Source organism: Triturus cristatus, chromosome 4_2, assembly GCF_964204655.1.
Source record: "Triturus cristatus chromosome 4_2, aTriCri1.1, whole genome shotgun sequence".
NCBI classification, from domain to species: domain Eukaryota; kingdom Metazoa; phylum Chordata; class Amphibia; order Caudata; family Salamandridae; genus Triturus; species Triturus cristatus.
This window is the reverse complement of record NC_140586.1, coordinates 991,403,249-991,418,113: the sequence shown is the minus strand read 5'-3', so window position 1 is coordinate 991,418,113 and position 14,865 is coordinate 991,403,249. Positions and strand designations below refer to the sequence as shown.

Here is a 14,865-nt window from a genome sequence, read left to right as displayed (position 1 = left end):
CAGTCTGTGCCAGTGGACACTGCACTCACCTGATAACCTGGTCGCCCATACAGCATGGGGTACCGTGGGAGGATCACATCCACCAGAGCCATGTTCTCCTCCAGGGTGAATGGCTGTGACCTCTCCACAGCCCTTGACATGGTTCCAGGGAATCAGTAGCAGCAGCTGGGTCGTGGAATACAGAGATGTGCAGGCAAGTGCTCCCTCATGGGACCTGGCTGCCTTATATCTGCCTTGCTGGCCCATCTCATGCACAGGAGTACAGAGTGATTGGTCACTCACATTTGCATCCTATGTTTCCTCCAATCCCTTCAAACCTAGCAGTCTGTGGGTTCTCAATCTGTTTTTTTCTCCTGCATGATGTCAGCCCCACAAACACATTGCAACAAAGTAGATTCATTCCAACTGACTTCTGCTGTGCACCTTCCTGAACAAATTCAAAAATTGAACTTGGTCTCCATGACAACCAGCATGCATTGAGGCCTTAATACTTGGCCCTCATGTGTCCCCTATGTAATTTTGTGCTTCACACACAGGTACGGTGCGTTCCGGGGCCCTAGGGCACCCCAAATGCCTAGCAAGGGCCCGTACAGGCGTGACTACGTTCACCATCACCATGGGTGTCCTCGCGTATGCGTACACGTAGTGGTACGGGCCGTACAGGCGCCTGTACGCTCCCTATCACTATTGGTGACCTCGCGTATGCGTACACGTAGTGGTACGGGCCGTACAGGCGCCTGTACGCTCCCTCTCACTATTGGTGTCCTCGCGTATGCGTACACGTACTGGTACGGGCCGTACAGGCGCCTGTACGCTCCCTATCACTACGTGTACGCATACGCGAGGACACCAATAGTGATAGGGAGCGTACAGGCGCCTGTACGGCCCGTACCACTACGTGTACGCATACGCGAGGACACCAATAGTGAGAGGGAGCGTACAGGCGCCTGTAAGGCCCGTACCACTACGTGTACGCATACGCGAGGACACCAATAGTGATAGGGAGCGTACAGGCGCCTGTACGGCCCGTACCACTACGTGTACGCATACGCGCGGACACCAATAGTGAGAGGGAGCGTACAGGCGTCTTTACGGCCCGTACCACTACGTGTACGCATACGCGAGGACACCAATAGTGAGAGGGAGCGTACAGGCGCCTGTACGGCCCGTACCACTACGTGTACGCATACGCGAGGACACCAATAGTGATAGGGAGCGTACAGGCGCCTGTACGGCCCGACCACTATGGGTGTACTAGCGTATGCGTACTCGTAGTGGTACGGGCCGTACACATGCCTGTACGCGCACCATCAAGATGGGTACACATACGGCAGCACTCCCATAGTGATATGGGAACGTACACAGGCCCTCTTAGCAGCAGTACGGCGCTTTTCACACATCACAGTGGTGACAGCCAGCACACAGGAAGGAATAGGGCGGACATACTTGTCCATGGATGGACATCAAGGCATTGTCTGTGCATTACTACATGTGTGGGCCACAGGTGTGACACGCTGTGATGTGGAACATTACTCCTGAGTCGAGAAGGCACCAGATGTATGATGAGATGTGTGCAGATGTGATGTGTGACGGTGCAATGTGTGCCAGGCATGCCCTTGACTCCTTGGACATGTGTGCATGTCGTACTGCACACTTGGGTTGACCGACACTGGCATGGCACGGACACCAACACACGGAAGTGTCCCCTGATGCCCGGTACAGGGGTTACCACACCTGACTTGTCACTACCCACGGTGCACGATGTGACTATGTCATGTATGTGTGGGGGCTTCCCATTAGGTTGATGTTGGAGCACCCTCAAAAGCTGCAGCTGTTGCAGCAACCAACATGTGTCTGTGTGTAGATTGACATTGCACACTGTTCCGCACACCATGGCACATGTGGTATCGGATGTGAGTTGCGTATGTATGCATGTGACACGGAGTAGCGTAACAAGGACATGTATGCATCCTCACAATGAATGTGTGGTGACTCATGACATGTGCACCTTCATGGCAAGGTGTGTGGGCTGTCCTAGTGTAATGTCATGTTACCTGTGGCTCTAGTGTTCCGCTACCAGTCTCTGCAATCGCCATCCTACTGATGTGTGGCTGTATGTCACTCCTGTCTTGCGTCTCGCTGTTCACTTGCACTAGGACAAAGCCAATCCCATGGCTTGGCATGTGGAGGTTCTCAATCTCCGTGTGTAGCAGGCTCTTGGTAGGAGTGTCACCTGGCAGCCATACGTGTCCAGGGCATGTGGCACATACCCAACTCCGTATGTAGCACATGTGCATAGACAGATTAACATGTGCTCAGTACAAATTATTTGTTTTTGTGGTGCACTCACTCATCCTTGTCACTTCCAAATTACTGCAGAGTGCCGCCTCTTCCCCGAGCAATTCCGGATTTGGCTGCCATGCAGGAGAATGATCGGATCCGGTGCTACCGCTTCCCCCAACGGTTGATTCTGGAGTTGATGGCGAGACTGGCACCACACCTGCAACCGCTGCACAGGTATCCTACGGCACTTACACCCAAGCTGAAGGTAATGGCAGCCCTACATTTTCTAGCCACGGGTACCTTTCAAAATACCATAGCTCATGTTGGTGGCATGTCCCAGAGCATGTTCTGCCGTGTGCTGCATGATTTCATAGAGGCCATGTTGATTCACCTGGATGACTTCATCAAGTTCCCAACCCCTGAACAGTTGACTGTGGTCAAGCGTGGATTCTATGCCCTGGGAGGGATGCCCCATGTCATTGGGTCCATAGATGGGACACATGTTGCTTTGGTGCCACCACACGCACAGGAGGTGGCGTACCGCAATCGGAAGCACTACCACTCCATCAATGCCCTTGTGGTGTGTCTGTCCAACATGGTGATTTCACATGTCTGTGCTCGTTTTCCAGGATCAGCACACAATGCCTACATCATGAGGCGTAGCAGGATGCCAGAAATGATGACTCAGCTGCGCAACGAACGAGCATGTGTTGTTGGTGGGTACACTCTTGCTGTCCTGTATTTTGCGTAGCCTACCGGCACGACCGCTTCCCCTGTCCTACTAATGTCCATGTTGTTTCCATGTAGGGGACGCTGGCTATCCCAACATGCCATGGCTGATCACACCTCTCCGCAACCCCATCACGGCGGCCCAGCTCCGCTACAACACCGCCCATGGTCGGACAAGGCGAGTGATAGAGAGGACGTTTGGCCTGCTGAAGAGCCGATTCCGGTGCCTCCACATGACCGGCGGCGCGCTCCCATATGCCCCTGGTCTGCAAAATCTTCATGGTGTGCTGGATGCTGCACAACATGGCAGTTGAGAAAGCTGTGCCACTCATCCTGGATGAACATGACCAGGACCATCCACCCGTGGAGGACGAAGGGCTTGGCAATGGGGCCAGCGATGTGGAGGATGTGGAGCCGCAAGAGGACATCCAGACTCAGCTCATACGCGACTTCTTTGCTTAGTGGTGAGTACCAGTGTCTGAGTGTGCACACATTGCTCCACGTGTGGCATGTGTTGTGATGTGTGTCTCCACCTGCATGTATGGCACAAGAGTCAGGGGTGTGTGTGGGTATGTCACTGGAGTGATGGTGGCAGCGATGGTTGTATTCCCCCAGTCATAATTGTGACCTAGCATGTTGGCATCCGTACATGTGCTGAGTAAATGCACATGCAAGTGTCTGTGCTTTTTGTGGCTGACTTCTTGTGTGTCTCTCTTCCCCAGGTACTTGCGCATGCCGTCTGCTGGTTGCATTGTTGTGGCACTGCTATTCCTCATGGACATGTCATCGTGTGCTGACTCAGCGTTACACTCACGGACAAGTTTGGAAATCTCCTTAGGGTAAGGGATGCTTCAGGGGTGTATTAGGTTTGGCAGTTGTTCACGATGTATGCACACTGCCCCTGTCGATGTTTGGTTCCTCTGCAGCCATGTAGCATCACCATGGGACACGACATGCAGCTGTGTACACCTGAATAGATGGTCTGACTTGTTGACAGTCATCAGTGATGGGATAGTGGATTGTGATGATGGCATCAATGTGTGTAACACCGCCCTCGGACACATACGGTTTGCATTGGCTTGACATGGTGTGGGACTTCTGCATCAGCGGATCAATGGTGTATGGCAGGCTCTACGTGAGCAGCTGTGGGTGTTCAGCTGTTAACCGACAATTGTGTGCCAGTTCCATGGCTATCACGCATTTGTGCTGCAGAAGGGGGGTGCCAGTGTTGGACCCACATGTAACTCCACATGAAGTGTTCATGTGTACTTCAAGTTGCCTCTGCAACCCCGAAAACATGACTAATAAAGGTGTCCCTATGCCTCCAAGGTGCCTCTTCTCAGTCAATGCTGGTGTGTTGCCACGGCCCGGGCATCCAGCATGTCTGGCATGGTTTTCCGTGATAGTGGCTATGTGTCTATGTGTCGAGTAGCAAGATGCAAGCTGTGTGTGTGGGATGAGACTGTGTATTGTGCATGATGTCCATGACTGTGTGGGTATTGTGACATGTGCCATCCCCATGCATCCAACGTTGGCCAGGCCCCCATTCTCTGCATCCACCGGACTCAAGCTTGCAGGTCATGGTTCTGCCACCTGACTACACTTACCTGGGTGCCCCCCAGGACACTGGACTGGATCCCTGACCTCTGTGCATTACTGTTGCTGTACTCAATGTGTCTGTCAGCACGGTTGTGCGTCCACCCCCTCAGCTGGTTGGGACCATCACGGGTGTGTGTGGTGCTCCATGTCTGTCTTGCCTAATACACTGTGACCCGTGTGTCCTGTGCCAGACTCAGGCCCCAGGGTGTGGATGGTTGAAGTCAAAAGAGTAGTCAGGCATGTTTAGACTTTACAAGACACATGTAAGGTAATAATGCAACCAGCAGGCATCTTCTCTTCATGGTGTGAATTTTTATTATTGTGGGGGGGGGGGGGTATGACCTGAGGGGCTTTCCGGGAGTTTGGAATCCAAAGTTCAGTAGGGGAGTTGGTGTCCTTTCCATTGGGAATCCTCAGAGTCCATGCCACAGTCTTTGTCAACATTGGTCAGACAGTGACCAGCAGGGCCATGTGGCAGAGAATGTCTCTTGATGCTGTGATGCTGTTGCTCCAGTGGGCCAGGTGCCAGGCCAGGTGTCCTGGGAGATGGTGATGTAGCGCCCACCCTCACGGTCCTTTCCGTGGACGACCCGGCCTCCTGCGGGAACCCTCGGAAGCAGGCCGTGACGATGCTTGGGAAGCTCCGTCGGATGTTTCCTCCTCCTCCTCCCTCCCTGTGGGTGGTGATGTTCTACGCCTTCTGGCACAGGGAGGGTTGCCCATGTTGTCGGCCATCCGACGGAGTGTATCGTGAATTCCCCTGTACACGGTCACGAGCTCAGCCTGTCCGTCCTCCATCCTCCGTTGGTGTTGCAGTAGACAGGCATGTAGCTCCGCATGTTGCTGGGCCTGCTGGGTCTTGATCCCCTTGAGGACGGACACAACCTGGGCCATGCCCGTGGTGTCCTGCCGGTATGAGTCCAGGATGTTTCGGACATGGGAAAATACTGGTTCCCCAGCCAACTGGTCAGGCTGGCGCCTCCGCCGTCCTCCATTCCCACCACCCCTGCCCACTTGCACCTGGCTTGCCCTTGTGGGCACATCGGGTCTCCGGGACCCCTGAGGGGTGGCATTGGCGTTGTTGCCTGCCTCCTCCTGGGTGCCCGGGACACCGTGTCCCTCCTGGCCAGCCTGGCTGCTTTGTGGTGGTGGGGCAGGGATCCTGGGTGTCTTCTGGGATGTGGCAGGAGTGGGGGTGGTGGTTGGCCCCGTTGTACCTGACGCAGGTGCTGCAGGTGGTTGGACACCAGAGGGGCCAGGTTGGTCGGGGTCGTCCACAGAGTGGTGAGAGTCGTCGCTGCCGGTGGGATCGGCCTCCCGCAGAGCCGGGGCCTGTGAGTCTTCCCCCCCAGTGTTGGGGGGTGAACCACGAGGTTGACCTGTGTGTGAGAGAGACAATGTTAATTTTGGTCCATGCAACATCCATGTTTCATCAGTTTCAAAGTTGGCACATTTCCTCTTGGAATTAGGATCTGTCTTGCATTCCACTCAGAGTGCACTTGTGCATGGGTGTGTCCCTTGGGCACCACTTTGGCGCCTTTAACTATGTGTGGCACTGTCTTACTTGCTGCGTCAAGTGTGACTGCAGTCAGCAGTGGAGTGGGCAGGTGTGGCGAGCCATGCATTGGGGCCTTCCGTGTAGCACTGTACATGTGCACATGGAGTGTATCCACACACTTATATAATGCAGGTAGCTGTCGTTGTGCTCGTGCACAGGTTGTGACATGTCCCTGTGTTTTGCCATGGGGAAGAGGGGGGGTTCTGGCACTGGCCACCCTTGTCTACATGCACGCAGTCCACCTGCTGATGAGCAGACATTCCCACACACCACAAGGCTGATTTGCTCTCCCTGTGTCTCCCTCCCTCTCTGTCCCCCTCTCCCTCCCTCTCTGTCCCCCTGTCCCTCCCTCTCTGTCCCCCTCTCCCTCCCTCTCTGTCCCCCTCTCCCTCCCTCTCTGTCCCCCTGTCCCTACCTCTCTGTCCCCCTCTCCCTCCCTCTCTGTCCCCCTCTCTCTCCCTCTGTGTGTCACCCTCTGTCACCTGAGGCCAGCTTCCTGGGCACACACTGTTGGCAGATCTTTTAATGGCCCTTGGCATGTTGCTGCGAGTTGGTTTCTGATCTCCAGGCAACCATTGGGTGTAGTGTGTGTGTCTGCGCTGCTGCTGTGGTGGTGTGTGCTGCCACTCTTTCACAGTGTTGGCTGTTCATTAGCTGCTGTCATATGCAACAAGTGCCTTCACCCCCATGTGTTAATTCAAGGCGTCCGCCATTTGCTGGCGAGTCTTTCCTGTGTGGGGACACACTGTTTGTCTGGCTGTGACCTAGGCCATATGGGCAGAGGGCATTGTTGTCTGCTTCTGAGTTGCACTATGTGATTTTTGGGTCCCACCCTCCCGCCATCCGGCTTATCGTGTCATGTGTTGGTGTCTTCTGTGGCCTGTGACTTGACATTGTCCAGCTGGGTGCATGGGGCATGGTGGCGCCAGTGGCATGTGCGTGTTCATGGAGTGTGGTTGAGTCATGCGATAGCTTGGGGTGGTTGCGTGCCTGTTTGTGAGTTTGGTTGTGGATGAGGTTCCCCCCATGTGAGGTGAGTTGTTTGTGTACTCACCCGGGTCTCGGAGTCCTTCTAATCCGTCGACTGCCACCACCGGCAGTATGGCCATCACCCTCTCCTCCCAGGGCTGGTAGTGTACGGGTCTGCGGGGCGGCCCTCCTCCAGTGACGTTGGCGTTGTTGTGGTCGTCGGTCATCTTGGCTCGGACCCTCCTCCGCAGATCGTACCACCTGTTCTGGGATTCCTGCTTGTTCCTTCTGGTGTCCGCAACAGCATTCACAGCATCGACGATGGTCTGCCACATGGCTGTTTTTGCGGAGATGCTGGTCTGTCTGACCAATGTTCCAAAGAGGTGTGGCTCGACTCTGAGGATTTCATCAACAAGGACCTCCAACTCTCGGTTACTGAACTTTGGATTCTTGTTGGTGGGCATGGTGAGGGGTGTGGGTGTGGATGGTGGGGGGTGTGTGTGGATGGTTGTGGGTGTGTGGGTGTGGTTGTGCAGGTGTGTGTGTGTGTGAATGTGATGAGGGTGTGTTTGTGAAGGTGGTTGTGTGAAGGTGTGCAAGTGTACGGTGTGTTGAAGCTTCTAGTTTGGTGCTGTAGGTTGTCTGTGGGGTCTGGCAGCAGTAAGTCTGTTGCAAAGGCTCATGGTTTGTGTGTGTGGGCCCTTTTTATTGGTCCATTGGTGGGTGTGGCTGTGTTTGAAGTTTGGGTGGGTGTGTTATAAGGAGTGGTGGTGTTTTGGGCCTCTGTTTGTTTTTGGCAGTTGCAGGTCAGTGAATGTGTTGTTTTAGTGGTTGTTGGACATGTTTAGTGGCTTTGTGCCATTCGAATGGTGTATTCTTGTGTTGTTTAGTTTAGTCCAGTTTGTGTACGTGCGTTTTTAACGTGTGTACGGTGTGTACATGGGCCATTTGGTTGTACAGTGCTGTCCTTGTGGGTGGCTTGGTACGACTCGTACATGCGGTTGTGATGTTGGGGCCTGGGGTGCGCTCTGTACTTAGGAGGTTGTGGTGGGGGTGCGACTCTGACGTACACGGTTGTACATACAGGGGGGTACCACACGTACAGGGGGGGTTCTACTCGAACGTACTGGGGTATCCATACACGGTGGTACGACACGTACAGGGTGGGGGGTTCGACTCGAACGTACACGGGTGTCCATACACGGTGGTACGACACGTACAGGGGTGGGGGTTCGACTCGAACGTACTGGGGTGTCCATACACGGTGGTACGACACGTACACGGGTGGGGGTTCGACTCTGACGTACTGGGGTGTCCATACACGGTGGTACGACACGTACAGGGGGGGTTCGACTCGAATGTACTGGGGTGTCCATACACGGTGGTACGACACGTACAGGGGGGGTTCGACTCGAACGTACTGGGGTGTCCATACACGGTGGTACGACACGTACAGGGGGGGGTTCTACTCGAACATACACGGGTGTCCATACACGGTGGTACGACACGTACACGGGTGGGGGTTCGACTCTGACGTATGGGGGTGTCCATACACGGTGGTACGACACGTACACGGGTGGGGGTTCGACTATGACGTACTGGGGTGTCCATACACGGTGGTACGACACGTACAGGGGGGGGTTCGACTCGAACGTACTGGGGTGTCCATACACGGGTGGGGGTTCGACATGTACACGGGTGTACATACAGGGGGGGGTGTACATACACGGGGAGTACGACTCGAACGTATGGGTGCTGGGGGGAGTGTTGGTCGCATATGCGGGCACATGTCTCCATGGTTGCTATGGGAGTTCGGTGCGGACGGTGTTTTTACCATACGGTTGTATGGTCGGACGCACGGGTAGGATCGTGATTCCTCGGTCGGACTTCACTTTTCACATTTGTACGGTAAATCGTCCGAGGACGTGTCGGACACATTTTCCGACCCGAGGACGTGTGGGGAATTATTCCCGAGGCGGTTCGTATGGACTTTTTACCATGCGAATCGTGATTGCCAGTTTGTACGGCACTTGTCCGATTCGTACGATAAAAAGACCGGATACGAGTCGGACGGGCCTTTTTTTTACCAAATCCTGATGGGCACCAATGTCTTTCATTTGGAAGGCAGAAATGCATCAAAAATCTATAGGTAATAACAGTTGCTTTACAAATGTGAATTACCCTAACTCTCCCGATAAAAATGGTACCTCACTTGTGTGCGTAGGCATAGTGTCCATGACAGGAAATTACTCAAAACCCAACGTGAACACACCACATTTTCACAATGAAAATTGACCCTTTTTTTGCGAAGTGTCTAGCTGTAGTTTTTGAACACTAGCTCTACCGTCACCTAGGGAAACCTAGCAAACCTATACATTTTTAAATACTAGACACCCAGGGGAATCCAGGATGGGGTGACTTGACTGCCTCCCAGAATCCCTTGCAAACCTAAAAATTTGTCCCAAAAAACACATTTTCCCCACATTTCTGTGGTGGAAAGTTCTGGAATCTGTGTGGATCCACAAATTTCCACACACCTTGCGTTCCCCAAAGTCTTACGAGAAAAATGGTACCTCACTTGTGCGGGTCGGCCTAGTGCCCGCGACAGGAAACGGTGCAAAACGCAACGTGGTCACACCTCAATTTTGCAGTGAAAAATGACCATTTTTGGCAAAGTGCCTAGCTGTAGTTTTTGAACTCTAGCTCTGCCGGCACCTTGGGAAACCTAGCAAACCTATACATTTTTGAAAACTAGACATCCAGGGGAATCCAGGATGGGGTGACTTGACTGCCTCCCACCAGGGTCTGTTACCCAGAATCCCTTGCAAACCTAATAAATTGTCAAAAAAACAAATTTTCCCCACATTTCTGTGGTGGAAAGTTCTGAAATCTGCGTGGATCCACAAATTTCCACCCACCCCGAGTTCCCCATAGTCTTCCGAGAAAAATGGTACCTCACTTGTGTGGGTTGGCCTAGTGCCCGCGACAGGAAACGGCACAAAACGGAATGTGGTCACACCTCAATTTCGCAGTGAAAAATGACCCTTTTTTGGCAAAGTGCCTAGCTGTAGTTTGTGAGCCCTAGCTCTGCCGGCACCTAGGGAAACCTACCAAACCCACACATTTCTGAAAACTAGACACCCGGGGGCTTCCACGGAGGTATGGCTTGCGTGGATCCCCCAACGTTTCCTTACCCAGAATCCCCTGAAAACCTCAATTTTAGTTGAAAAAATCAATTTTTCTCACATTTTTGTGTAGGAAAGTTGTGGCATCTCTGGACTTACACAAAGTTCCCACCACCCAGCGTTCCCCCAGGTCTCCCGATAAAAATGGTGCCTCACTTGTGTGGCAGGCCCAAGTACCCGCGACAGGCAAGGGCCCACAACATAGTGAATTGAATTTTTAGCCAAAATTTGAGGTTTCCAGGGGATTCTGGGTAGGAGAATGATGGGGGACCCACCCAAGCCATACCTCGCTGGACTCCCCCGGGTGTCTTGTTTCCATAAATGTTTGGGTTTGGTAGTTTTCTAAGATGGCCGCTTAGCTCGGGGACAAAAACCCAGGTGACCCCTCTTACAAAATCAGGTTGTTTTGAGATAGGTCATTTTGATATCGCCTCAATAGGTTTTGGGCCCTTGCCTGTCTCGGGTACTTGCCCTACCCATGCGAGTGAGGTATCATTTTTATCGGGAGACCTGGGGAAACGCTGGGTGTGAGGAAATTTGTGGATCCACGTTGATTCCAGAACTTTCCCACACAGAACTTTGAGAAAAAAAGTGAATTTTTCAGCTAAATTTGAAGTTTGCAGGGGATTGTGGGTAGGAAAACGTTCGGGGACAAGCCATACCTCGCTGGACTCCCCCGGGTGTCTAGCTTTCAGAAATGTGTGGGTTTGGTAGTTTTCCCTATGTGCCGGCTGCGCTAGGGCCCAAACTCCACAGGTAGGCATATTGCTAAAAACAACTCCGTGCCTAGTTGGCTTTCTGCCACCCGGGGGGTATTGGCGGTTGCCTCGATATGCCCCCAAGGGGGGCAGAAACACTGTGGCTATTTTTTGGGGGGGTGGGGGCATTGGTATTCCCATTCTGGGCAGCCCACACCCCCACGCATAAAAAAAGCCAGCGCATCTAGATTGAGGGCTACTGGGGGGCAGAAAGTCCACTAGACGCCAGGGAATTTATTGGGCACATTTTAATTAGAGTGGGGGCTGCCCAAAATGGGCATGCCAATGCCCCCACCCTAATTAAAATTTGCCTAAAAAATCCCTGGCATCTAGTGGACTTTTTGCCCCCCAGGGGGGCAGATTGGGGGCTACTGCCCCATCTGTCCCCCAGGGGGGGCAGGATGGCTGTAATTTTTGCAGGGAGGGGGTGGGGGGATGGGCATGCCCGTTTTGGGCAACCCCCACCCTAATTCAAATTTGCCACAAAAAACTCAAGCAAGATGACACAGTGCCTACAAACTGTGGGGCCAGAGAGACACGGAATATGGAGCTAGATGAGCCACTCGGGGATAAAGACTGGGGCTCTCGCTGCTCTATCACGAGACTGTTGACAGCAAATTGTAATCAGCACATCATCCACTTTACGTTTTTACTGCATCTATACTATATTTCGAAACGGTTGAAGAGATATGGGTTGAGAGAATCAAACAATTGTACAAGATGTCAAATGCAGGATGCTGATTTTATGCACTTAGCGTGGGGCTGGGGGAGGGTATATGCATTCTGGGAGCAAGTCACAAACAGGCACATGCATCAACGTTTTTTGCGAGCGCAAATGGTGCAATTCATAAAAATCATGCATTTGCGCCCGCAAAAAGGCCTGTTGCAGTGCATTAACGTGTCAGGCACTCGAATTTAAGAAATCGCAATTTGTTGCAATTTCTTAAATTGCGATTGTATTGTGATTCCTTAAATGCAATCCATGTACCCCTTAGAAATATCGAATTTGCTATTTGGGGCCGCAAAATACAGTTACTGTGGTCTGTATTTTGCAAAAACCTTGAAAAATGCACTAAAGTGCATTTTTCAAGGTTTCTGGTTAGACACACACATGCCCTTGGGGCATGTGTGTGCCCAACATGAGTGCACATCACAATTTCAGGGGTGCAACAGGGTGTCAATTTAACACCTTTGCACCCTTGCTCAATTTGCGAGTACCTATTGGTACTCGCAAATTGCGCATGCAATTTCCCATTCATTCCTAAGGGCCTGTAGGCCCATAGGAATGAATGGGAAGCTATTCCTTAATTGCGACTCGCAATTTGCGAGTTGCAATTAAGCAATGTTTAGGAATCGCTATTTTAATAGTGATTCCTACAGGCATAGGTTTTTGAGAGTCCTTAATTGCGATTCGTTAATATTCGCTTTTCTTGATGCATGTGCCTGAAAGTCCCTCTCTGAAATGGTTTTGGAAGCAGGGGATTGCACACCACAAATGTGCCTACTAGGGCTAGCTGGACGCTTGCAACCACAGACAAGGAGGTTGGTTCTTATTGCTTTGCTACTAGCTAAGAGGAATTTGGCTAATTGTTGGGATAGTAAAAAGGTGCCAGGGCAAGAAAAATGGTTTGAAGATCTTGTATATTGCAGAGAGCAGTCGGCATGCTATGTTGAAGAGCTCCCTATGTCATCTAGACGTAATGACTTATGGGCCCGACTGGCGACTTACTTACTTTCTGTGAATGAGAGATACTATGTCGGACAAATGAAAAAATTGGGCAGATATTTGTAATATATAAATGTGTTGAAATGTGTGCTAGGTGGATGAACAACTGGTATATTATATAATCTGTAATAATATTGTACTAAGCTGTGATGAACATGCCTTGTATGTTTCATTACGTTTGACTGTTATAACTGTATATGAGCAAAATTAATAAAGAAACACATGTTCACCTTAAACCTTGGGCTCCTCACACCTTAACTAGTAAAGTTTGAAAACACTGGGGCAGTGGTGTGAAAGGGGTTAAATACATGTAAAATATTTACATAAAGCCCTGGGCTCATCACAACTTGCATAATGAAGACTGAAAACTCTGGGGTGGTGGTGGGAGAGGGGTTACGTACATGTGCAATATTTATCCTATACCCTGGGCTCCTTACACCTTGCATAATGAAGACTGAGAACGCTGGTGCGATAGTGGGGGAGGGATTACCTACACTTGTAATTTTAATGTTAAACCATGTGCTCCTCATACCTGTCATAATGAAGACTGAGAACACTAGATCAGTGATTGGGGAGAGGTTACCTACATGTGTAATAGTCCCTGGGTTCCTCACTCCTTGCAGAATCAACACTGGGAACACTTTGGCGGTGGTGGGGTAAGAATTACATACATGTTACATATTGACCTTGAACCCTGGGGTCCTCCCACCTTGCATAATGAGGACTGAGATCACTGGGGTGGTGGTGGGAGAGGAGTTACATACATTTGTAATATTTACCTTAAACTCTGGGCTCCTCACACATTCCATAATGAAGACTGGGAACAATGGGGCAGTGGTGGGCTAGGACCTAGCTACAGTTGTAATATTTAACTTAAATGCTGTACTCCTCACACCTTCCCTAATGAAGAGACTGCAAACACTGCGGTGGTGGTAGGGGAGGGTTTACTGACATGTGTAATACTTATATTAAACCCTGGCCTCCCCACACCTTGTATAATGAAGACTAAATTCACTTGGCGGTGTTGGGAGAGGGATTACCTACATATCAAATATTTATCAGAAACCCTGGGCTCCTCACACCTTGCATAATGAAGACTGAGAACGCTGGGGTGGGGGAGGGATTGCCTACATGTATAATTTTAATGTTAAACCAAGGGCTCCCAGACCTGGTAAAATGCAGACTGAGAACACTAGATCAGTGATTGGGAAGAGGTCACCTACATGTGCAGTAGTATTTTAAACCCCGGGCTCCTCACTCCTTGCAAAATGAAGACTCAGGACACTGTGGCAGTGGTAAGAAGAGTCACTGTAGGAGAGTAGGATCTGCTTCACATGGGTACCCCCACTTTTTGCTGGTGTTTCACTGTTTTTCAACCTTAGTCTGGCTGTGGCCCTGCTAATCAGGACCAAAGCCTAGCTGCTTCCTCTCTAAAATGATTTCCATGTACATTAGGTACTTATCTAATTGGATTCTGGAGTGCCTTATAAGCCCCTAGTATATGGTATACTATGTACCTAGTGCATAGGTACCTCAGAGGCCTACCAGGGGCTGCAGCATATATTATGCCACCCCTGGGAAGCACTCCAAAATGGCACCACAGGTCTGCTACTGCAGTCTGGGTAAGGGTGTGCTTGCATCCCTTACCGTGGTATAGGCTGCCTATATCCACGCCTATATACTGACACATATAAACCTATAAGCCACTCCTATGGCAGGCCTTGACAATCCTGAAGGCAGATTGCTTGGTTTTATGTGAGAGGGTGCCCAAGCATGAGCTGAGCCCCTCTGCAGCTTTCGTAAATACTTCCTTACGGCTGTTCTGTGATACAGCCATACCATATACTCTTAAGTGCATTATAACCTCGCGGTAAATGCTAACTTTGAGATGGCTGCATCAAAACATGTCGTGTTTGGTGTCAAACGCTTTGGAATACTATCCCCTACCGCTAATTCTGTCGGCAGGGGTAGCATTCCACCCTTCTAGAGGGAGAGACATGTTCATACTGGCTAAACCCGGTAGGATTTTCCTGAGCCCTGGCATCACAAAATGGATGC

At 51.3% G+C, this 14,865-nt stretch overlaps 1 protein-coding gene across 1 annotated transcript in view; it reads right to left on the bottom strand.

Annotated features, from left to right (window-relative positions):
* LOC146839238 (uncharacterized) overlaps nucleotides 1–14,865 on the bottom strand; it is a 194,574-nt gene that overhangs the window by 153,907 nt on the left and 25,802 nt on the right. The gene's annotated exons all lie outside the window — the stretch shown is intronic.